The sequence below is a fragment of the Haemaphysalis longicornis genome, unplaced genomic scaffold, assembly GCF_048455015.1.
Source record: "Haemaphysalis longicornis isolate Haplotype H1 unplaced genomic scaffold, Haemaphysalis longicornis Haplotype H1 scaffold_5, whole genome shotgun sequence".
In the NCBI taxonomy this organism is placed as follows: Eukaryota; Metazoa; Arthropoda; class Arachnida; order Ixodida; family Ixodidae; genus Haemaphysalis; species Haemaphysalis longicornis.
Window position 1 is genome coordinate 70,219,541 of NW_027526385.1, and position 23,480 is coordinate 70,243,020.

A 23,480-nucleotide genomic window follows, 5' to 3' on the forward strand; every position below is an offset into this window, starting at 1 on the left:
GGACGCGCGCTGCCTGGCCGCTGACATGGCACATACCCACGTGGGGGATTGGCCAAGAATCGGGCGTGAGAAGGGCTAATGCACCTGCTTAAAGGAGTACTGACACGAAATTTCAAAGCTGAGATCCGCTCTAGCAATCAAGTACAACGACAACACAAATAGGTGTCTGTGAATAAATGCATCTTTCTTTCTTTGTAGTTGTGTGTGTGTGTGTGATCTCTCTTTCGCGAACATTACCGAACCGCGCAAATTCAACTCGTGCATTCGCACTTTCACATTGTTCCCCTCGGGGAAATGCGGGGAATTTTTTGGTTCAGCAGCAACGAGCAGATAGAGCCAACATATTTGACACGGGTTTGTTATGCGACGGCGGAGTCTCTTCGGGCAATGTATTGGATTATTAAATTTTTACTTAACAATTTGGCAGTGTTTAGTAAAACAGAGCTACGAACTCATAGAGAAAAATTGAAGTACAAAATGGGTTACATTCCAGGTTTCGTTCTTTAGCGTTATAGTGTAATGTAAACATCCTTATATCCTGTAAGTGAGTGAAAGCCAATGAAGGCATGATCTATTTTAGGACCTACATGGAAAGCTCGCTCTTTCAACCTGTCCGATTCGTATGGAATTTTTTTCTGCGTTTGACACTTTTTGGAGGAACCTTGTCAAATTAGAGCTCAGACTTTTTACCTTTTTTGTACTGCTAATAAAAATAATTGGCCTGTCCCACAGCCAGGGCGGTGTTTCGGAGCATATAAACGGCGCGTGACTACAGCTTCTTCTACAACAATACCAAGTGCTGCAAGCTTTCGCCCAGGCCATCCCAGACGTAACCCGTAAGTGCACACCAGTTTCGCTCACTTCTTACTTACACCTCAATGATAAAGAGTTGCCTAAAACAAGTCAACGCTTGTTCCGGTGATTTATTGTTCAAAGATAAAATACCGCTATAGTCTTGGAGGCTAGAGCTAACGGACATTGTGAGAAAGTATTTTAAAAGTATTTGTTGTTGAAGGAGACCGTATGTCTTGATGTTTCTGTAATGGCGCTGAAAATGCACCTGATATATTTCGCTGTGCAATGCCCAACTCCAGCCCATTTGGAACAGCGAAGACGAACACACCGGGATATCTTTTTCAAATTAGTCTAATCGAAGAACCAGAACTAAGTCTGATAAAACTTTAGTGACAAGATAAGTTCGGCAACGTTCCCCTAAAACAGTGGATGAAACAAAACAGGCCCGATAACACCCGGAAAATGTGTATTAACATCATAATTCGTATAAATAACAAGAAACTGGTGTGGCACGGATCAAAACAAGCCAAATTCATTTGCCTAGTGGGAGTGGGCTTTTGGCGTGATGTCATATATACAGGTGTGAATAGGGTAGAAAGTACGGCAAGCTGGGTTGTCTCATTTGTTGCGTTTGCTGGGCCGTTTGTTGCAAGGTGAATCATATAATCAGCATGCCAGCCTTACTGTGAGTTTCCACCTGACGGCTAGGGCTTTTTTGGAGGATTCTGACAAGTTTTTTCTGCTTTTCGGAGCCGGCTTTTCTTGGATTATAACGGCAAAAAGCCAATCGGCGAAATATCTTTCACCAGACAAGGACTGCAAAAGAAAAGAGAGCCCAGTTAACAGAAGAAGTGACTGAAATAAACTGCGAGATATGCGACAATCATTTCTCCCCATCAACCCCGCCTCTACCGGTTTATTATGGTTAGTTTTGCTCTTAACAGCGGAGCTGCCTAAACGTTGTATTGCTACGGTGACGTCAGCAAAACATTACCGCGAAAAACAGCGCCTGCTGCGTAGGGTGCACCACTACAGATAAAGTGTTATATCTCTGAAGCAAATGGGGAATCTACGTATGCGCACAACCTGTTTATATTGTGGAGTAGCATTTCTTCATTGCTCCCTAACGCAGCGCATTTCCGAAATTTCCCTAGGCCGGGGTTTTCTCATTAGTTGTCTCTATATAAGATTGCGCGCGGGATGCGCGCTAGCGCTGTTTGAAGTTCATTTTTACACGCTCTGCCGGCATATTTGCTCTGCTGCCGATGCACATCTTCGGTTGCTCGACGTAGAGGCTGTGTCGGGTTATGCTGCGTCGCCGGCGCCCCCTTTGAGATATACAGACGGAGTCGTCGCCACACCACCCCCCCCTCCTGGCAGAGAGTAGGCTCCAATAGGGTTAAAAAAAATTCGTAAACGACATGCAACGTCCGAAGCACGTGATACAACTTCCGGACTACCGAGGCCCACCTCGCCCCGAACTCGACGAAGACTTTTCTGCTGCCCAGGCCAGACAGGCCATGTTTGCGCCCAATCGAAAGTCTGAGCCTGGTCCTGGTGGGGTCCCTAAAAGAATGCTGAGAATCCTTGACGCCCCATCAATTGCCTTTCTGACCGACAAGATCAACGAGATCTGGAAGAATGGTGTTGTTCCTGCAGAATGTAAAATAACCTGCACCGTGCTTATCCAGAAACCCGGCAAGGCACCGTACTTCGAGAACACTATGCCCATTTCTCTAACGTCTTAAGTCGGCAAGGTAATAAGGCACGTTGTACTTATTAAGATTAACATATACCTAGAAGACAACAACATTTACCCGTTCAACATGATTGGCTTTCGAGTCGGACTCTCGACGCAGGGTACCATGAAACTAATCAAGCATCAGATCGTGGATGGCCGTTTCTGGAACGTAAAAGGTCTCCTCGACCTGGACCTCTAGAATGCTTTCGATAACGTGCTCCACACCTTCATCGTTAAAACAATTTCGGACCTGGGTCTCGGTTCCAAAAACCATAGCTACCTTGTCTCTTTTCTAACGGACCGGAAGGAAAAGATTCGCATTGGACACTTTCGTTCCGACAATGTCCCCCTCGTAGGAGGGGCACTCCTCAGGGCGCCGGCATATCTCCCATGCTGTTTAACACCTTTACGATTGGCCTTTCGGAGAGGTTGTACGGAGTCGAGGGCATCAAGAATACCATATACGCCGACGACATCTCCGTCTGGTGCTCTGGCGGCTGCGAGGGAAGAGTTGAAGAAGCGATGCAGGAGGCGACCGATGTGACCGAGCAGTACCTCCTCAGCACCGGACTTCCGTGCTCCCCCCGCTCGGTCGGGGCTTCTGCTTTACAGAAAGGAGAAAGGAGCCAGACCCTAAGACTGGAAGCTAGTCTCTGAAAGCAACATCACTGTTCGCACCTGTGACCAGGGCTGATACCCTGGGTCGACGTCAATCGGGTCCTATGCATGTTTGTCGAATTCAATGCCGGGAATAGACGGCTCTCTGCAAAATTATCGCGAAGATAGATAACGCTTTCCACCTCGCTCGAAGAATTGCAAACCGACAACGAGGCATGAAGGAGGACAATCTCTTCAGGCTGATCACTGTCTTCGTACACTTCACGTACATGATTTCTATGTACATCTGGCGCAGAGCGGAACGAGACAAGCTCATCGCTCTCATCCGTAAAGTAGTCAAAAGGACTCTCGGATTATCCTTCAGGACTCATACAGAGGATCTCCTCAAGCTGAGGGCACACAACACCACCGAGGCGATTGCTGAAGCCAAAGAATGTGCAAAACTCGCTCGCCTGAACACCGGAGCAGCAGGCAAACGCATCTTCGAAGTGCTAGGTTACCCTTCTGCAGGATCCTCGAGCAGCACTATCCCGATCCGTAGGTGCATTCGATAGAAGTTCCTAATGGCCTCCATGCACAAAAACGTACATCGTGTCAACAACAAGGGCAGATGCAAGGCGAGAGCAGTAGCGATCCTCAAACAGATTATGGGCACGAAGATTAAAGCAAGCTTCGTTGACGCCGCGGGGTATAGCAATAGGAAGACCTTTGTCGCCGTTGTGGTCGACTCCAACGGCAAGATCTATACCAGCGCTTTCATTCGCCCTTCAGACCTCCAAGTCGCCGAGCAAGGAGCCACCTCCCTCGCCCTGCAAGACGGTGGTGGGTCGGAGATATACAGTGATTCCAAAACAGCAGCCCGGGCTTTTCAGAATGACCGCAGAGCTGAGCAAGCTGCTCGGCTTCTTAGCGTTTGGAGTCCAGATGCTCTCACGCATAATTCAATTCACTGATTTCACGCTCATGTAGGATCTGTCGCGGGTGCTCCACCGAACATCAATGAGTCTTCTCACGAGGCTGCGCGCGAGCTCACTGCCGCGTTCCTCTGTAAGCAGACCTGACTCCCCTCCTCCTTAAGGCCTCAGGGACGTTCCCGCTACTTATAACGAGGTCACAAAATTCTTCAACACGTCTAGAAAGGTCTTCCCACCTCCTCACCCCAAGTAGAATAGTGCGCAAGCCGTTTCCCTTATACTATTACTGACTGGCACATAACCCTGTCTGGCACATCTACAAGAAGTGTACCCCGACGTACAAAGCGACAACGCCTGCCCGTCCTGCTGACAGACCTCTACGCTAGCTCACATGCTCTAGGAGTGCGGGTCCGCATACCTCAGGTTCAGCATGAATTAGTCGGACTCTGTTTTGCGTAGCCCCGCTCTAAAAAGCAAATCCTGCAAGTCCGGCGTGCCTACGACCAGACCTGTGGGTCAGACCTGGCGGTCCCGACGTGAGACTATCCGGGTGCACGACGAGCTCCCGTCATCGCCGGACCCGAATAAAGTTCTTACACTCATCCGAAGCATGTGGTGCAGGAAAAAGACCGATGGGTCTGGGGTGGTTACTGGCGGTTTAGGGGAGGAGCGCATGTGGACGTCCTTCCAGGTGATTCGGAGGCTCAGGGTTTTGTCGTCACGACGAATGACTTGCTATCATTGTTGCCGAATGGGGGACGATGCACGTGAGGGCTGTGAGCGGACGTCCTCCACGTCGGGTCCGCAGTTAGTGGCAAATTAATGGTGCCAATTCGCGTGAAGAGCTAATCTTTTAGTTCCAACATGTTCAGGTTCACGTAAAGCATCGCCTGATACCAATACGGTTAAAGCTAGTGTTTTTTCGTCGATTTGTCCTTTAAAACCATCGAACGGTGGGAGACCGCTAAGCCTAGGCGTGGTCACCGAGGTTAGGCTCTGCGCCGCACCGGTCGGGGTTGGCTGAACCTTAGAAGATGACACGTTTACGCAGAAATGGAGCCGCCCATTCCGTCTACTAGCAATTACGGCAAAATGAGTGTGCAAGTGGAGGGCATAGACAATTCGCCGGAGGCAATGAACGAGGCAGGATGGAAAGTTGCCGGCGAACGACTCGCCCGTAGCCAGCAACGAGAGACCGCATTGAGAGCGAACAAGAACGCTACCGCGCCTAGGAAAGCGGCAAATATTGCAAGAAAAACAAGGTCATCAGCCATAAAAGCGGTGAGAATGCCAGCGTTAACGAGGGATCATATCAAGATCGTCATGAGGCCGAGTAGAGGAATCAGCGCGGCCAAGTTAGAGATGGTCGAAGCGATCGCAGCCGTTCACGCGGCGGTGGGAACCGCCAAGGAAGCCGAATGCGGAAACCCTGTGCGTGAACGCGCAGCAGAACATCATAGTGATCTGCACGGCAGAAGAAGAAAGGGTCAGCCGATAAAGCCAAGTTTAAGAGATCGCAGTGAGAGGGCAGAAGTGCGAGGTGTGGTCCTCCAGAACCGCCCCACACGAAACGGCCAAGGGAATAATCAGGGGAATCCCCACCAATGAAACTCCCGAGAACATCGATGAAGGGGTGGTCAACCGACGCTAACCATAGCGTTAAGAGCCAAGATAATCGGAGAGACGACGACGGACATCGTCGTCTGCAAGAGAACGGAGGTTCCAAACTACATTGACGTACGGATCGGCGCTGCAGCGATGCTCTTCGTACTGCACAAGGGTGGACGTGTGCTACAAATGCGGTCTAGTGGACCACCTAAAAGACGTTTGCCCAAACAGGGCAAAAAACAATGTCCGGGCTGCGACAAGCTAGCCCCGAGGGAAGAGCACTCGTGCAAGCCGAAATGCATGCTATGCGGCGAGGAACACGTGACGGCCGACAGGGCCTGCAAAGCGCACTTCAAAACGACCTACGTGGTCAGGAAAATACAATGGGAGCGGCGCCTTGCGTCCGCGGAAGAGCAGCTTCCGCTGGAGCTAGATTTCCCGTAACCGTAACGGAACTCCGTATTCAGCGGGCCCTCGGAATGGAGAGGCAGATCGTGCCCGAGCGGCGGCATTCTATGGAGGCAGAGTACGAGTTCCAGCGTCACGTGGAAGGGAAGGTCTACATCGAGGGAGCGCGTGAGCTGGCCGGACAAGGCGAAGGGTACAAGGAGGACCGGCGAAAGAGAGCCCCAAAAGCAACAACAAAAGCAGAGGAAAGAGAATGAATCCATGGATGCTCTTCGAGAAGAGTACAGGGAGATGAAAAAACTATACAGATGATGACGGAAACAAAGAACGTGGTTGCTACGCCCAGCCCCTCGATCTCGGCGGTGGAGCGACGTACCGGGACTTAGAGAGCCGGCCATAAAGAAGAGAAAGATAGGAAAGCGGAGCACCCAGAAGATTATTAGGATCGACGCCGGCAGGGAAGAAAGACTGAACGGCATCGAGGGGCGAATGACGAAAGGTTGAACAAGTTCGAAGCGAAAATGGAACGGGTGTTTGAGATGATAAAGGCAACCATCGCAGAGAAGAACAGGCAGGACCACTAGCGATTCATGAAAATAGAATGGGCAGTCCTGCAGCTACAGAGCCACATGAAAGCAGTTATCGAATATCAAGACCCGCGCAGCTCGCCGCAGGGAGGCATCGCTAGAACGAAACAAGCATGCACCCAGAACCAACAGTGATCATCTGGCATTGGAACTGCCGCGGCCTGGAAAGGGAGTGGGCGGTACTACTGCAACACGTCGAGAACAGCAAGAAGAAACCGTATGCAATCTTACTACAGGAAACAGAGGTGATGCATCAGCCACTTCACGGCTACACAGTGATCTGGACCACCGACGAAGACAGCAGGGGACTGTGCATCATGACCAAAACGGAGACCAAAATGCTGGAAATTAAACTACAAAATGTCGCAGTAAACCGCGCACTGGCCGAGGCGGTAACTGGCAAGAAGAGGAAGGAAAGCGTCTACGTCCTCAACGTGTATAGCAACCCGAGCCCCGAGCAAGCGCAAACAACATTTTAGGGCATTGCCCTACAGGGCGAGGTTACAGGCAAACGGCTCCAAGCTGCTGGTCTGAGGCGACTTCAACACCAGAGACCAGTCCTGGGGGTACGCCAAGACCAACGCCGATGGCATGAACCTGGCACAAGACGCGATCGACAGCGGATACGTCCTCGTCACGGACCCCTCCAACCCGACGAGAACGGGAAAGTCGGTATCCAGGGTTACTACTCCCGACCTCACTTTCGTCAAGAACGTTGCAGCGGACAATGTCGCGTGGAGAAACACTGGGACGAACTTGGGCAGCGACCACATAATCATGGAAACAACAATTCGACTGAGGGGGTCCGAGTGGCGCAGACGCAAAAACACAAGTGGATAGACTGGGAAACGTTCAGGAAGCTGAGAATGAAAGTGCGGAGGGAGATCAACAGAGAGAAGACATCGGGGCCTGGATGGAAACAATCACCGGGGACGTGAACGCAGCCACCAGAGAGATAGAAACGGACGACCAGGTAGACTGCATGGACAGCATACAGGCCCACCTTATGGAAGCCAAAAAGACCATACAGGAGAGGTGGACTTAGCAAAGGGTGAATAGGAGGCTGCGAAAGAAGGTCAATGAAATGAATGGTAAGATAGAGGAGCCCTGCTGCACGCTCGGCCGCCAAATATGGGACGAGATATGCAACGTGGCAGACGGACAACTGCACAACGGCAAGACCTGGAATCTATTCCAGTACCTTCTAGACGAGACCAAGACCAAGTCTCACCAGAGGTACAGGCTGGCGAAGATCATACACGCGGAAGTCAAGGAGAAGGGAACGTTGGAGGTGGAAAAGAAGCTGCTGGAGAAGTACAACCCCACCACTCAGAGGGTATTTCATGGAGACAATCGCGGAAGACCCAAAGAGGAGCTAGATGGAGACAATAATGTAGAAGAAGCGCGGCCTGCCCTGCAAGAGCTCAACAGCAGGTTGGCGCTGGGCCCAGACCGCGTACCGGACAGCCCGCTCAGGAACCTCGATGATGCATCAATGGAGGCACTCACCAAATTCTTCAACTGGTGCTGAATAAAGGAAACCGTACCAAACTAGTGGAAGCACTCGAAGATGATCCTGATCCCTAAGCCAGGCAAGCCGCCGAGCACAGTCAACCTCCGGCGCATTTCGCTCAATTCGTGCGTGGGCAAAGCATTGGAGCATGTATTGATGGCGCGATGGCAGGACTACCTGGAGGACAACGACCTCTATCCCTACACCATGATTGGTTTCCAAAGACACTTGCGCACGCAGGACGCTATGATCCAGCTGAAGCACCTATTCGTTGACAGCGACTCCCGCGACTCGAGGGCTATCATGGGTCTCCATCTGGAGGGAGCATTCGACAACGTAAACCACTTGGTGATTCTAAGTCAAGTATCGAAGCTGAACATGCGAGAGAGAACCCATGCGTACATCACAAGCTTCCTGACGGGTTGGACGGCGGAGATCAGCGCGGGTGACATTGCAACGAATGTCTAAGAGGTCGGGAGGCGAGGCACCCCGCAAGTGTTTGTGATCTCACCTCTCCTATTCAACCTTGTCATGATCGAAGTCGCGAGCAGACTCGCAGAGGGGGAGAGCGTCCGTCACACTATATATGCTGATGATATCACGCTGTGGGTCGAGGGCGGCGGTGATGCCCGAGTAGAAGAGGACCTGCAGCGAGCTGTGAGAGTGGTCGAGGACAGCCTGGAGGGCACAGGTCTGAAATGCTCACCGGGCAAGTCTGAGCTGTTGTTGTACAGACCCAAGGAAAGGACGCGCGCAGAGAGGAGAAGGTAACAAGAAGAAACCGTGGTGTACACCAGAGACGGCTCTGCGATCCCCAGGGTATCATACATACGCGTCCTTGGCATGCTCCTCTCACGAACGCAGAAACAACGGGAGTATGGTGACGCGGGTCGTTGGAAAGGCGGCCAATGCCATCAGACTAATCAAGAGAGTGTTAAACAAAAACAGGGGGCTACGCGAGGAGAACCTCACATGTCTCGTGCACTCCTTCGTAATGAGCCACATTACGTACGTGGCCGCCTTCCACAGGTGGAAGAATGGCGAGAAGAATAACTTTGTGGCGACCATCCAAAAGGCATAAAAGGTGGCCATCGGGGTACCGCGTCTACAAGCACCGGGCGACTGCTCAGCCTAGGCATCAAAACCACCCCAGAAGAGGTCATTGAAGCGCAGCGAACGGCGCAGCTGGAGAGACCGGCAACAACTAAGACTAGAAGGAGAATCCTGGAAATCTGGGGCTTCGACGGGATGCCCCTGGGAGCAACTGGTTGTCAAAATGCCGATCTCGGACGAGGTCAGGGGCATGATCCGGGTGGACCCGATCCCGCAGAACATGCACCCCAAGTACAACGAGGGCAGACGAAAAGCGAGGGCCAAGGCACTCGCGGAACTACACGCCGGGGACGCGGGCGCCCGCTACGTGACGCCGCCGAGTACGAGAACGGAAGCGGTTTCGCCGTAACCATGGTCAATGCCGAAGGCGACGTCAGGGCGGCGGCCAGTACGAAAAGCGACAAACGAGAAGAAGCGGAGGAAGTGGCCGTAGCACGACTGCCTGCTCTCTGCTCAGCCCTTTGCATGGCTGAGCAGAGAGCAGGCAGTCGTGTACGGGCAGCTCCAGACAAGAACGGTCATGAGCCCGTCTCTAATGCACAAGATGCACCCGGAGACACACCGAGACGACACGCGCAGTGTGTGTCGTAAAGCCACTGCGACCCTCGAGCACATCGTCTGGGATTGTCTCAATTTCCTGGAAGGACTCACGACAGAAAGACTGCACCCGCTTTTGAGGAGGCGAAGCGATCCGAAGACCAAGACCTCCAACTCCAGGCCGTCCAGCGGGTCCTCGTAGCGCTGAAGAGGCAGGAGCGCGAGCGACCCTATGACGGGAAGCAAGGCTCGGGCCTGGCAGCGACGGCAAGGGCGACACCGGCCATGTCTGAAGTCTTAGTGTAAGGCTTCAACCGCCGGCCCAATAAAAGTTTTTTCCAATCAAATCCAATGCGGAATGGACAGCCCCATTCTGTTCGAAATCCTTCGGGAGGAACGAAAACTTTCCGCAATTTCTTTCCTTTTGATTCCCCAGAATGTAAAAATATTGCCCATTCCCATTCTCTTAATGGCCGTAAAGTTCAATGCCAATCGTCTCAATTCGCAATGCAAAAACTTCTTTGTTGCTGTAGCAATTTACAAGCGCAACATAACGCTGTCGTTATCAGGTGTGTTGAAAACTGCAGAAATATATTTTCACTTCGCCAAATCCCAGCGATGGCAGCAGTTGCTGAAATCTCGCGCAGAGAGTCATTTATAAAAAAACTATCGTCGCAACAATGCTTCCTCGTGGGATGTGAGAATCAGCGAGCATCACTGCACTTTGACGTATGCCACTGAGTTCTGTCGTTAAATGAAGTCTCGCTAAGTGTTCTGCAGGTTGAATTCAGTGTGCTAAACGCATGATGAAGCGAAACGTGGGGCACCACCAACAGACCGCATTTAAAATATTTCTTTATTAGGGATATTTTCCTTGCGTTTTTTCTTTGTTTTATTTATTTCTCGTTATAAAAAAAAGCCTTCGCGACTCGGTAATGTTAGACCTATGTTCAGGCTTAGCACTAGGAAAGCTTATCGTTTAGCTTAACGACGTAGCAAGGAACGCAAAATTCATTGTATGTCAAACTGCGGGTCCGGTTGAAGACAGACCTAAAATCGTGCACTTGATGGTTGACATAGTGGGATGACATACGCCCGTCCACCGCTTCCTCACTAGCTACTCGGCTCGTTACCCTTCTATATTTTCACATATTTTCTTTTGCCACAGGTCACCCTTCCCAAAAAAAGCCGCCCGCATCTTCCCACGAGGGAACTCGAGTAAATGCGTCACAGAGTGGTGGGGGTATCGCGTGAATGTTGCGTAATTGGGTATGGTTTGGGAATGCTTAATTGTTATTTCGTCTGTAATATTTTTATTTATTGAACGAAGGAGAAGCGAAGGCAAGGAGTGTAGAGTTAAAGTCTGTCTTTATTGCTTGGTGCCGTCAAGCAAAGCGTCAAGTCAAGCGAAAGCCAAGCAAAGACGCGCTTGACTGAATTCCGAACGCGCGCTCCGCCGCTTATCTAATAACCGCCCGCGTTCGAGGGAGAGGAGTACGGGGGAGAGACGCTCATTCGCACACTTGCGTACACAAGCGCGGGAACTTTCCACGCAACCACCACGCCGTTATCACGTGTACACGCCCTGCCGCCGTTACTGTTGAGCGCGACGGAGCGTACGGGTAGCTACGACGCATGCGCGCACAGACGCGCTCCCCCCGCATAGCCGCAGCTGTTGTTGAGAGCGACGGAGCGCACGGGGTACACGCGCTCCTCCCGCACCGCCGCACCTGTTGTTGAGAGCGAGGAGGGTACGGTGAGAGACGCGCACCAGCGCCTCGACGCGACGCGCATGCGCAGTGAGCGTGTGGACGGCGCAGACAACATGGACGAGTGACATCGCGAGCCCAAGAAATGCTCCGCATTTAAAAAACATTTATAGTACATCAGCTCTTCTTTTCAGCTACATCTCGCGTACCAGCCTGTGGGGTCGCCCGCCCGGCGCGTACTCGCGGACGGAGCCAATAGATAGGTCAGCCCAAGGCATACCCGTAGGGCAACACATACCCGGTTTCGGTGCTAGTGCATCCCGTCGTCCGCAGATAATGGAACGTTGGCGTCCAAACTTATACCAGAAGAGAACGTTTTTTTTTGCCACCTGAGCACGTAATGTTTCAGCCAGGCTAACCCCTGAAAAGGTTCACATGGGTGCCACCCTTCGTACTACACCGCCTGAGAAGAGTCGGCGTCGCACACCTCATTGGGCCCGTTCTTTGCGCGAAGTGAAACTTGTAAGCGCTAAGTTAAGAGCAAACGCCCAAACTGCAGTGTTGAAGCGTGAAGAGGGGGCGGGGAGGGGGGAATGCCATCAGGGCACAGTTGTGCCAACGCTTTGAGATGATGCGGCCCTACAGAAATTGGAGAGTGTGACCACGTCATAATTGCTTTCAATTTCTTGAAACATCGTACTTCATTTCAGGAAATTACGTTTTAGTTTATCTGAGGCTGACATGTGGCATTAGAACATTGCTCATTTACGCTACCCGAAAGATGAGATGCACGGTAGTGGAGGTTGTCATCGCCATGGTGGGTCAGGGTGGCCGTGCTTACTACTGCGGTGCTTGACGCTTGCGCGTCTGCGGAATGCAAGGGTAGACGCGCGGAGCATTCACTTTAGCACACATTTGGGGCCAGAAACATTTCACCTGTCTAGAGCTTCTTTTTTGCCGGATTTAGTGCAGGAGTCACAACTTTCAACTAACATTTCCCAGCAGCTGCGTAGAAGTAACGACAACGATTGGCCGCTTTGGTTGCAGTGATGCTGGTTACACAGCTAGCTTGGCTGTAGGACGCAGCACAAGATCTTCAAACCTGGAATAAAGACTGACCCCGTTTCATTTCCATTCTATTCCGGGCAAAAGCGCTTAATGCGAAATGCAATACCATTACTCTAAACCTTCCCGGCCTTCCATTCCCATTCGACCCTTCGGTCGCGAAAAAGTGGAATTAACCGGGAGTCATTCCGATTCCGTAGTTGTATCTCCGCCACAATTCTTGGTATGTTGCCTAGTAATGTAGTTGGAGAGGCGCACGTACAGTGCCGTCGCAGAGAGAAGCGTGCGTTCATTTTGCCGAGTTCTTAAATGCGAACGGAACCAGCGTGGTATGATCGAAACCGGGCGGCAAATTCGAGAGCATTTAAGCTGGGGATGTCGGAAGCCGTGTTGGAGAATTCCCCGGGAAGGCGAAGCTGTTCCCCGTATACCAGTTCAGCGCTTTTGGCTTGGATGTCTCGTTTGAAGGTGGTGCGCAGAGTGAGAGTGAGAGCAAGGGGTGTCTCGAGCCATCTTTAATTAGGGTGGCACTTGATGCGTGCTTTGACCTGTCAGGTCATCCCGTTGGCTCGAGGGTGGTAGCAGGTGGTCGCAAACGAACGAATCTGGGAGACAGTCCGAGGGGCCTGAAAAGCTAGAATTAAGAGTGCCACCCTTGATGTCTGACGCGACGAGGGGTGCAGAAGAGGGATATATAGCAGGAGAAGAAACTCGAGGCGATCTTCTGCTGTAATCTTTCTGAGAGCCCATTCCTCAGGCCATTGTGTGAAATAATCAGGGGAGGTGAGGCAATAGCGGCAAGTTCCGGCTTATAGAAGGGCGCTAATAATGTCGATGTGGATGTTTTGGGGACCACTGTGACCGCAGCAGAAATGCCCGGGCAGGCTAAGTGAAATTCCGCGTGATTTTTACGCGTTGGCATTGGATGCAAGTGCGTGCCCAGGTGCGACAGTCACGCTGCATTGCCGCCACAAGTAGCGGTTAGTCACAAGGCGTGTAGACACGCCAATGGCGGCTTGGCTGAGATTGCAAAACTTGTTCAAATTTAATTGAAATTTACTGTTTCAATTTAAGGAAAGCCAAAATCATCATTCACCTATTATTTGTAAAATCCGTCGCATATTTTTTAAATTTCTTGTGACTGTATACTACCCTCAGCTGAAATTTAAAACGTATTATGTTATAACTTTGAACTTTCACATTGTTGTATAAAGGTATGGTACAAAATTTTCGCTTTTTGTCTTAAACTCCGTTTGGGTGTGTTGGACCTATTTGGAAAATAACACCATATATATCAAATAGTAACGCTTACAATGCGTTGTCGTGAAACCATGAGCAGCTAGCAGCCTACCAGACAGTGGTGTCATAAATGTTGTTACATTAGCGAAGGACTTGAACGGAAAATAAAACTTGACTAAGTGAGCATTGAATTATCAAAAAAAATTAAGTGTCCTGCTGCACTCTCTAGAAGGATCACATGCGGAGCTTGGTGCAGTTCAATAAACTTGTAAATCGCCATTGCGGATACTTCCCAGTTTATTAACTGCCTGAAACTTAGAAGGCGTACAGTCTAATTCTAGCGGACCAAGGAAAGGCTGACCGTTTCACTCCAGTAAAGACCAATTATATTCCAGCAGACGATAATTGCATATTATTTTCAACCTCGATGTGGACTCTCTATTTACAATGACTGCATAGAATTTGTCGTAATATTACAGCCGGCCCAAAGGCTGATTTAAATGCAATTTTTGGGGAGCAGTTTACATTGAAGAACTTTTAATGCCGTCTTCTGTAACCATGCTCCCTCCAGAAACAGTTAATTATCGTGAGGAGCCGGGAACGGTGTGACGTTCACGAATACACTGTGAAATAATTCTGACAACTAAATGAAACAAAGCAAAAGTAATAGAGGCGACTTAGGGGCCAATATTCGTGTGATTTGTTTAACTCAAACTTGCGATTTCAAGGTAGAAAACATTTTCCAAAAATTTGGCTTTGGTGCAGGATTTAATTGTATCGACGAGTCTTTTCTGTCAGAACCTAGCCTATAACAGCTCCTCTAGAAATTGGCGGATTCCACGCACAGGTGGAATTGAACGTAACAACAAGATTTTACTGTGGCTTCGCCTAGGTTCTCAGTCTTCCGGACGAGGAGTACTGGGGGAGGGCATTGACAAAAATTCGGCCCCCCTAGCAATTGAGATGCAAAGACTTAGCCAATAGTGCATCTTGTGGTATACACCAGTTTTAACTTGGTTTTTCTGAGATCTGTTAATCTTATCGGTAGACTGGACACTGCTGCCGCCAAGCGAATGCGGCACCTCTAAGCTAGGAAAAAAAAACCTGCACGTCAGAGAAACGTCCTCCCTAGGCGCCTCTAATTCTCGACGAGCCCCATTAACCCCCTTTAAGCATCTGTCCACTTCCTTTCAGCCAAACTGCAAACGGAACGCGCACGCTACAAACACAAAGAAAATATTCGTCGCCTCCAATGCGATGACAGCGCAATATAGTAAAGAAAAAAGTTATATCAATGGGAGAGACGCCGGTATCATAGCGCGAGGTACCGTCGTTCGATTGCGACCAGGGGAAACGTTTTTTCTTCATGCTCGCACTACCCACACTTACTCGCTGGCTCTTTGCCCACTCCCACTTGTTGGTATAGCAGTTTTCTCCTCTCCACTTTGGTTCTCCAAATTCGGAGCGACGCCTGACACGGACGGAATAAAGCTTTAACAGCACGGCTGTTGCAATACGAGGTGTAACAATGAGCGCTAAACGTCTCGATCTGCCTCGATAAAAGCCATCAGATGCACGCGCAGAGAACGTGGTACACGCTGTAACAGCAGCTTCCTTTTCTTCTGTTCCGCCAATCTATTGTGCCGGTTGCGCTCATGCTGCGGTACAAGGAGGCGATCGTTATGTCGTGTAATATAAAAACACTGGCCCACTGTGCATGGTTAACGGAGGCAGCTCCCCGGAAAATTGGTGGTAGAGCCAAACAAAGAATCTCTTCAATATCGGGGGAGAATCGTTTATGGAAGGGCAACTATTACCTTACGGTAGCATGACGATATTTTCACAAAACTTTCAATGGTTTCACAGTGCATCCCAATAATAAAATGTTTCCTTGGGCAATTTTTATGGCTTGAGTTAAAAAGTCAATGTGCGCCTATGTAAACAAATATGGTTATAACGCGATGCTTGCCCCCAGACAATCTACGTCAATGCTCACAATCCAAAGTGCTTCGTCCATGTCCGACTGCTGTAGACCGGTAGACGGCAGCTTCATAACGCGGAGACCCAGGCTCCATTCCAACCACGGGAGGCGCATTTTCTTTGTGGGCATGATGTGCCTTTATTGAAACCAATTCTGAAAATTGGATGTCCTGCTGTGCGTCCTGGTGGAACTATTCGAATCAAGGGCGTTGATTTCGGGCGTTTAAGACCTTAGCTTTTCAACAAAGACAGCTTCGCGTTTAACCAGTCTTTCGCTTCGCCCACTATCATCATCACCATCATAGAAATTTCGCCTACCTAAAGTACATTTTGATACAATGTCGCCATCTGTGAGCTTACACGGCTCACCTTTTAGATATGCGTTTGGAGTTGGCGAATGCTAATATGTAATACTTATGACATATTTGGAGTCTAGGATAGACGATGGGGGATTCTGAAAGGTTTTCCTTGGTCTACGCTCCCAGCAGCATCTTTGTCGCCGTTCCAATCGCGTGCCTGTCTACTTTACTCCTGTTCCCCGGGGTTGCGTTCCCGTCCTTACGATGAGGTCACGTTCCCTATTTTGAATTCCCGGCCTCTTCTGTCATCGCAACGTGGACTGCGGGGAAAGCTCGGATGGCTTCGCTGCCACCTGACAGATTTGAATTGCTCATTAATTTACTCGCATGTGTTTGCGCAACATTGACCTTGTGAATTACCCGCTGAAATCTATTTTTGTTTTTGTTGCAGCCAGTTTCAACATGGATCACTTCGTGGAAAACCACCTCCTTGCTGTTTTTGCTGTCATTCTGGGTATGGCGGAGCGTCTGACATAATTTGTATGGTTTCTTTCAGTTGTTTTATGTTAGGCGTGAGCAAATGACCTCTTCGATTTCGTAGCCTTTAAAAGCGGAAATAAGTAACAATATTCGTGTAATGGCGATACGTGTAAAGGCATATGCCCCCACGGTGTTTTCTGCTTAGCTAGTTGTCGAGACCCTGTTTTGTAAGCGCCCGCACGCTACGCAGTTTAAGGCAACTTGTCTGCGGCTTTGTCTAGTGTAGCCTCGCCAAAAGTCCTTCCTCTAGGTGTTTGTAAATAATACAAGATTTATATTCTTTGAGATGACCTTCGTATTTGGTACATAAATAAAAGTAGTATGTGATCTTGAATGTTGTGAGATGGCCTGTATAGAAGAAAAGTACCAGCGCTAGTCAGGTAATTATATTTTCGGAATTTGCGCATTCCACGCAGTTGAGGTACCCTCAAGTGCGCCTCCGTCAGTTGTTTCACAAAATGAGGCTGGTAACTAAATTTTTATGAGCTTAACGTCATCGTCAACTGTGATAGAGGAAGACATTTATCAAACCCATTCCATCCAGATAACAGCGTAGTGTTTGTTCCTTTTTGTTTGGCGCAGTGGGGACAGAAAGGTAAAAATCTCAAAATGGAATTTAAGCCTGGAGATTCATGTGTTAATTCGGAAGTCAAGATGATACCTCTATCCTGCACATTTTACGTCACCAGTTTCCTTTTCAGAAAAACATTACAAGGAAAGAAAACAAAAAATAGAAAAACGAGGAATCCGAGCGGTGCACTCGGTTGGTTATTCTATGTGAAGGGAATGTAGAGCCGCTTGGCAGGCACGGTAAATAGATAAAGAAATTGCAAAGTGTACCATTCATCAAAAAATAATTACCACTCAAAAAAAAACATTGAATTCATGCTACACTAGAGAGAGAGAGAGTGAGTTAAGGTGAATAGCTTGGATTCACAGTAGAAAAAAACGACGACGGGCTGCGACCGGCAGAGTACGAACTTTAGGACTATCCAGTTGGAGTTACAACACACAGAAAGAATCTGCTGGAAACTACTCTGCTGACGTTCGTCAGAGAAGCAAGCACCGACGACTGCCTTTAGGGCCACCTTCGTTTCTCCGTTCTCCCCCACTTCTTACTTCCTAACCAATTTTGTGGTCTGCACCGAGGCCTCGGGAAATGTTAAGGCGTTTCTCTTTTGAATACACCTATGTTAATTCATTCAAATAAAACAACACTATCAACTAGATAGCACCCCGCACAAAGATGTATCTGGAGCCATTACCACGAAGCAGGTGGACGAAGAAACCAAAGGGGTGCTTTACTCACTATCAAAAAAGTAATGGCAATCATTTAGGGAAGGTGGATACACCCGTGCTCTCGCTATGGCCTTGATGCACACGGCCTTACATCCGGGCAATTGGAGCCAACATTCTTCAAGTTCATTACTAGTCGTGCACCTCTCAGGATTTTTGGTGTGTAGTCAATACATATGCGATGCACAATTCATGCTCATTCGGACACGTTCCACGTTTAAAAGGTCACATTTACCAGTGTTTTTGTTATCCCGCGGTATTTGTGTGCGACGTTTTTTGTTCCGACTGTTATCCAGGTTGACATGGTGTGGAGGCTGTTTTCTTGGGATAAAGTCGGTAGCGTAAATGCCGTTTGCTCTGTACATTTATTCGGTTAAACGTCTCTTGGGGACGTGGGAGTATCTTTGACCAAAACGAGGATTTTACATTTCGCCACGAGCGGAACAATACTGTTCCACCGGAAAATGTATCATGCAGTTGCTGAAAGTGTGGAAAGTTTTGAAATTTAACACCTACATTCTTGTGAAAAACATATGTGTAAACACACTTCGTGTGGCTATCGTTATATCCTAGTGAGGTTCGAAAGACGCCTCCATTTTAAAAAATAAGGCGCATTCTTTTTAAAGTTGCGAGATATATTATGCGCGGTAGGCAATTCACTGAAGCATGGTCGAAACTAATTCTGCGGCATATTTATCTTGCAGTCTTGGTGTCCTTTATCCAGGACTCCGCGGCGATGTTTCCCACCGGTGCACTTCAGGACCTCAAAAATGCTATTACAAAAGCTGAGATCATCTTCGTAAGGGATGCCTAGCTGACGCAATACAAGAAGTAGACGTACTTCTGCAACTGCGTATACAATAAAAAGACGTTGTATGTTGCCTTCTCCTGAAATGGTTCAATTACTTCGCACGGTTGTAAAATTGCAGGAACCGGGTGTAAGCTTTTGTTTCTTTCTGGATGTTTCAACCACCATTTCAAGGCTTGCCGAAGAACGTGGTGTGGCTGCTGGAAAAACGCGGGGGTGACAAACCCTCTCTGTTATTCTCGCACGAACGCGCACGCACGCACGCACGCACGCACGCACACACACACACACACACACACACACACAAACACACACACACACACACAAACACACACACACACACAAACACACACACACACACAGACATCCACACACACAAAACACACACACACAAACACACACACACACAAACACACACACGCACGCACGCCCAGGCACGCGCACAACACGGGATACAAGATTTTCTCTCAGTCAAGGTTACAGGAATTTTTATCTGTGGATGCGGAAATGTTGCAGCTGGTATTATACACAGGTGAGAAGTTGCTTGGCTTTTGCATAAATAATTTGAATGATTGTTTTAAATGCGACCGAATGAAGCGTCTTTTTGCATTTCGTACTACTTTATAGCAACGCTCTGCATGCTGGATGTCAGCTGCGCTCCAGGCATGTTTCCCACCGGTTGTGCTGCGAAAGAGGTTACCAAGCCGCTAAATATTGGTTGTGCGACACATGTCAAGGAATTCTTTTTGTGGGCCTGTCTATATTCCACGTCGGCCGTAAGTAGCTATGGGCTTCAGGGGCTCTTCTTAGCGCCAATCAGCCAACGAGGCCCAGTTATGTTTCGTTGTTTGTAAGCAATTGAGTGCGACTTTGATTTTGAGATGGCAAAAAGGTTTTCCAAAAGGAGAGGAATATGGATTTCGGGGCACAGGGAGACGAGGTGGGCAGAGGTGGCAAAAATTTGCAGTACAGGCGTGAACTCTGGCTGGTAGATATGGAACGAGATGGCGCTGTTAGAATGTCCAAGCTTTTAGACGGCGCCTAATTCACAATTTTTTGACAAAGAGGGCACGGTGGGGCGTGCGTGCCTATGGCGAGTGTGGCGGTAGGGCGACAGGATGAGACTTGAGTAGGATATAATGAAATGTCCAGGGATTGCACCCGCGGCCACATCATGTACCGCTTCGTTGCCATGGAGAGAGGCACGTCCCTGTGTGATTATGATGGTGACTTTGAGTAGCTAAGGGATAGCTTTGGAATTTTTTACGCCGCCACGGGTACACGTCCCAAGACGGAACTTTGGCCGACTTGTTGATAAACGGTAAAAACGATTAGGTGGATGATGGGTGTGCTCGTGTGCCCGCAGAAATTGTGGTGGGGTGGGTTTGGTAGCTCTTGAGGAAAGATAATGAAGACTTATGGTATCGTCGGTGTCGGAGGCTGTTACAGTCAGCGGGGGTATGGTGGTTCTGGGGTAATTTCGGTGTCCCGGGCATCCAGTGGCGAGGAGTACTTCTGTTGAAGGTGTTACACTAGGACTTCGCATCACCCGCTGTTGTACGCTGGATGTATATTATGTACAGGTGTTGCCCCTTGATATCGGTCCCAATATTGAATGGGAGGTGGGGCAGCACATTCTGGTGGATTGGCGTGCGGTGGCGTAACGCCCTCAGGAGAGTTTGGGCGGTTGCAGTGAGTAGCAGGCACGCCTACAGACACGAGTGAGGTGCCCTGTTCGGATATGGTTCTTGCAGACCCAGTGATTCAATTGCTGGGGGTAGAAAGCTGGAAGACCCAGTGTGCCCTTGTCGGCCCCACAAATGATTTCATGTAGTACTATTGTGTAAGGACCGACTAGTTGTTTTACAATCAGGGCTACGTCCACTTGTGTAAAAAGGAACGCCAAATATTTGACTTGTATTGACTTGCTGGACCAGTGTATCCTTGATAATAGTTTGCGGATATTGTGCGGTGCACATGTGTCGACCGCGGTTTCTTGCACATATGACAAAGAGTGTTTGCCTGAATTATAAACAAGGTAACGTGAAATACTGATGTATGCCGGAGGCGGAAACGTTGAAATCCTTCGCGCGCTGGAACGCGCAGGGTGGTGGACGCTGAAACTAGCCGGACTCGAAACGCTGGGATCTAGCAGGCTTTGGAACGCGAGGTGCTCTATTTGCGTAAATGCGCAGGCAGGTTACGCCGAAACACGCCGAATACCGGTCCTTCTTCAGCGAATAGTGCGGCCGGCCGATGCTCGCGCAAGAATATTTTAATAGCCGTATATTGACAAACCTGCGTAGGTGTTTACTGAAAATACATACCTTTTTTTTCACGGAAGCGTAAGAAGCACTACAAAATTTGATTGATTGATTTGATTGATTCGGGGTGAACGCGTTGGTGCTACACAGGAGTTGAGGTGAGCTATAGTGGAGCGGATTGAGCGGATCCTGATTTATTTTGAGCACCTGGGGATCTTTACAATGCGGCAGAATCTCTAACACATAGGTGTTTTCGCTTTCCGCCTGCAGTACAAAAGCGGCCGTAGAGGCCCAGAATCGAACCCGCGTTTTTGGGCGAAGCAGTGCAACGCCATAGCTTCTGATCCATAGCGGCGGGTGCTACACAATTTGTCCAGGTTTAATTGGTCACGTTTTTCGTGCTGCTTATTGCATTGCTTCATCATTGCTTTCTGTCGCTGAAAATGAATCGCCAGGTAAACGCGAATTTAATCTCCTAAATAGAAAAACGCAGGAACATCACACTAACGCGTACGACTTGAAGCAGTGAAGGTGTACGCAACCTTGACGACCACTGCGACGGTTTTGGTCCACAATTGCACCCGATTTGCTTTTTCTTCACTGCCGAACGACCTATACTTCATCGTTGTTGCTATAAACGTGAATTAGCTCAATTGTTTTTTTGGAAGTGACTATTTTTGGACATCACTTTGGAGGGGCTTATCCGATGACGTGTCCATCTTGTTCCGAGCAAGTATTGCCCCGCCTATAGCACACGCTAGACTTTCAGGCCATTCTTGGCCACTTTGTCTAAGTGAGCATGCTTGGCTTTACATAATGGCGCTGGGGACACAAGGCCGCCGCCGAGAGCCAGGCACTCACGAGCGCTTCGCATTTTCTGGCTGTTTTTAGCTGCCGGGAGGTCGCCTAGAGAAACACGCTAACGTGGGCTTGGCATTTTCTCAGTTTTTAAAACTCGGGACATCCTCAGATAGAAAAAATATTGAAGCAGCATTGATGTGTAAGGATTCGAAAATTGGTTCGTTATATTCCGTAAGACCATACACACATAAGGGGACAAATATTTTTGAACCCGGTTTTTTTTAAGCAGGACGTGAGAAGTAAAATGGAAGATGAATCCTTAGCTTGGTTCCTTCGTTTGATGAACCTTGATCTCTTGATGCAACCTTCGTACAACAAGACTCTGAAAGGTATTCTGTGGTTTTAAAAGCCAGCGCATCTGTGGTGCAGCAGTGCTTTGAAGAGTTAGCACGAACAGTATCTACCAAATTCATGAAGGGATCATTCCACTATCAGACTGTTCTTGAAGCCCATCGGACGTATTCACAACTACGCTGAGTGCGAGATTCGTCAGAGCCTAGAATTATTTGTCCTTCGCTGTGACTGCATCAATCACATCAAAGTACAAATAATTCATGGCACTGTAATTTGTGGTCGCCATTACAGTGGTTGCTTCGTAGGGCCACTATTCTTGCTATTACAAGAGCTTATAGAACTTTACATGTGAGTGTGGACACGTCTCCGCGGCATATATTGAACATTTTGTGAAAACATTCAGGATAAATACTCTCTATGAAGTACACACAGAGTAAATGTGAGCTGAAGAGAACCGCTCAGCCAAGCTGCCAGAAGCAAATTTTGGGTGAAAATTCGGAAATCTGGAAGAAATAACAGTGTACCAGGAATATAGGCAAACGTGTTCCAGAGACCCCTCCTTACCCTACTTCATTCGAGGCATTGGGGGTGCCCCGCTCCGCGAGTCACTCTTCGGGACACCATTCGGTAGGGGGGTTGTCCTAAACTATCCATTTCCGTTTTCACCAGTATCACTTGAACCCATTCACAAAACGCCTGTTGCGTCCGACCTGTTCAGTTTAGGTTCGTTCCCGAAACGATCTTCCTGTTTGGCCACTTCCCCTTTCAACGCATTAACTAAAAGCCCTCCCCGTTTCAATCCGCTCCCAAAATGCTCTTCCCCTTTGAACCAGCATTTTGTTAAACTGTTTCAATAGATGAAAATTTGCATTACAGTTTTGAAAGTGCTCCTGCAAAAGTGCATACTAGGGAAGCGCCATGCACTACTGTAAAGCGTCCTATGCAGAAATATATCTCGAATTGTCAATACGGCCGGCATTTCCAACCGATAAAAACTTGCCAATGGCTGAAGTCGATATTGTGATTTTCACATTGATTTTGCAGCAGCGAAAGTGCAGTGCAAAAGATACCCTAGACCTTGAGAAGGCACGTGCATTAAGTTTTTCTGCTGTTGGTGTCCGTACTTGTGGCTGAAATTGATTGAACAGCCGCTCCAACGTTTATTGTTTAGAGCGTACCTTTTTATTAGTGTTCGACAGATGTATAGGAGATCTAAAAAATCTGGAGGAGAGATCTAGGAAAATCCCTAAAAGGTGCTGAAATTAGGAGAATCGGTTAAGTATTAGAGACG

General features: G+C 48.8%; 1 long non-coding RNA gene across 1 annotated transcript; it reads left to right on the forward strand.

Annotated features, from left to right (window-relative positions):
- The first annotated feature begins 736 nt into the window (after positions 1-736).
- Positions 737-18,844, forward strand: LOC144139275 (uncharacterized). The gene is made up of 3 exons (XR_013316125.1): positions 737-836; positions 16,578-16,640; positions 18,667-18,844. It is a non-coding gene; the product is annotated as an uncharacterized LOC144139275 (long non-coding RNA).
- Positions 18,845-23,480: the final 4,636 nt, after the last annotated feature.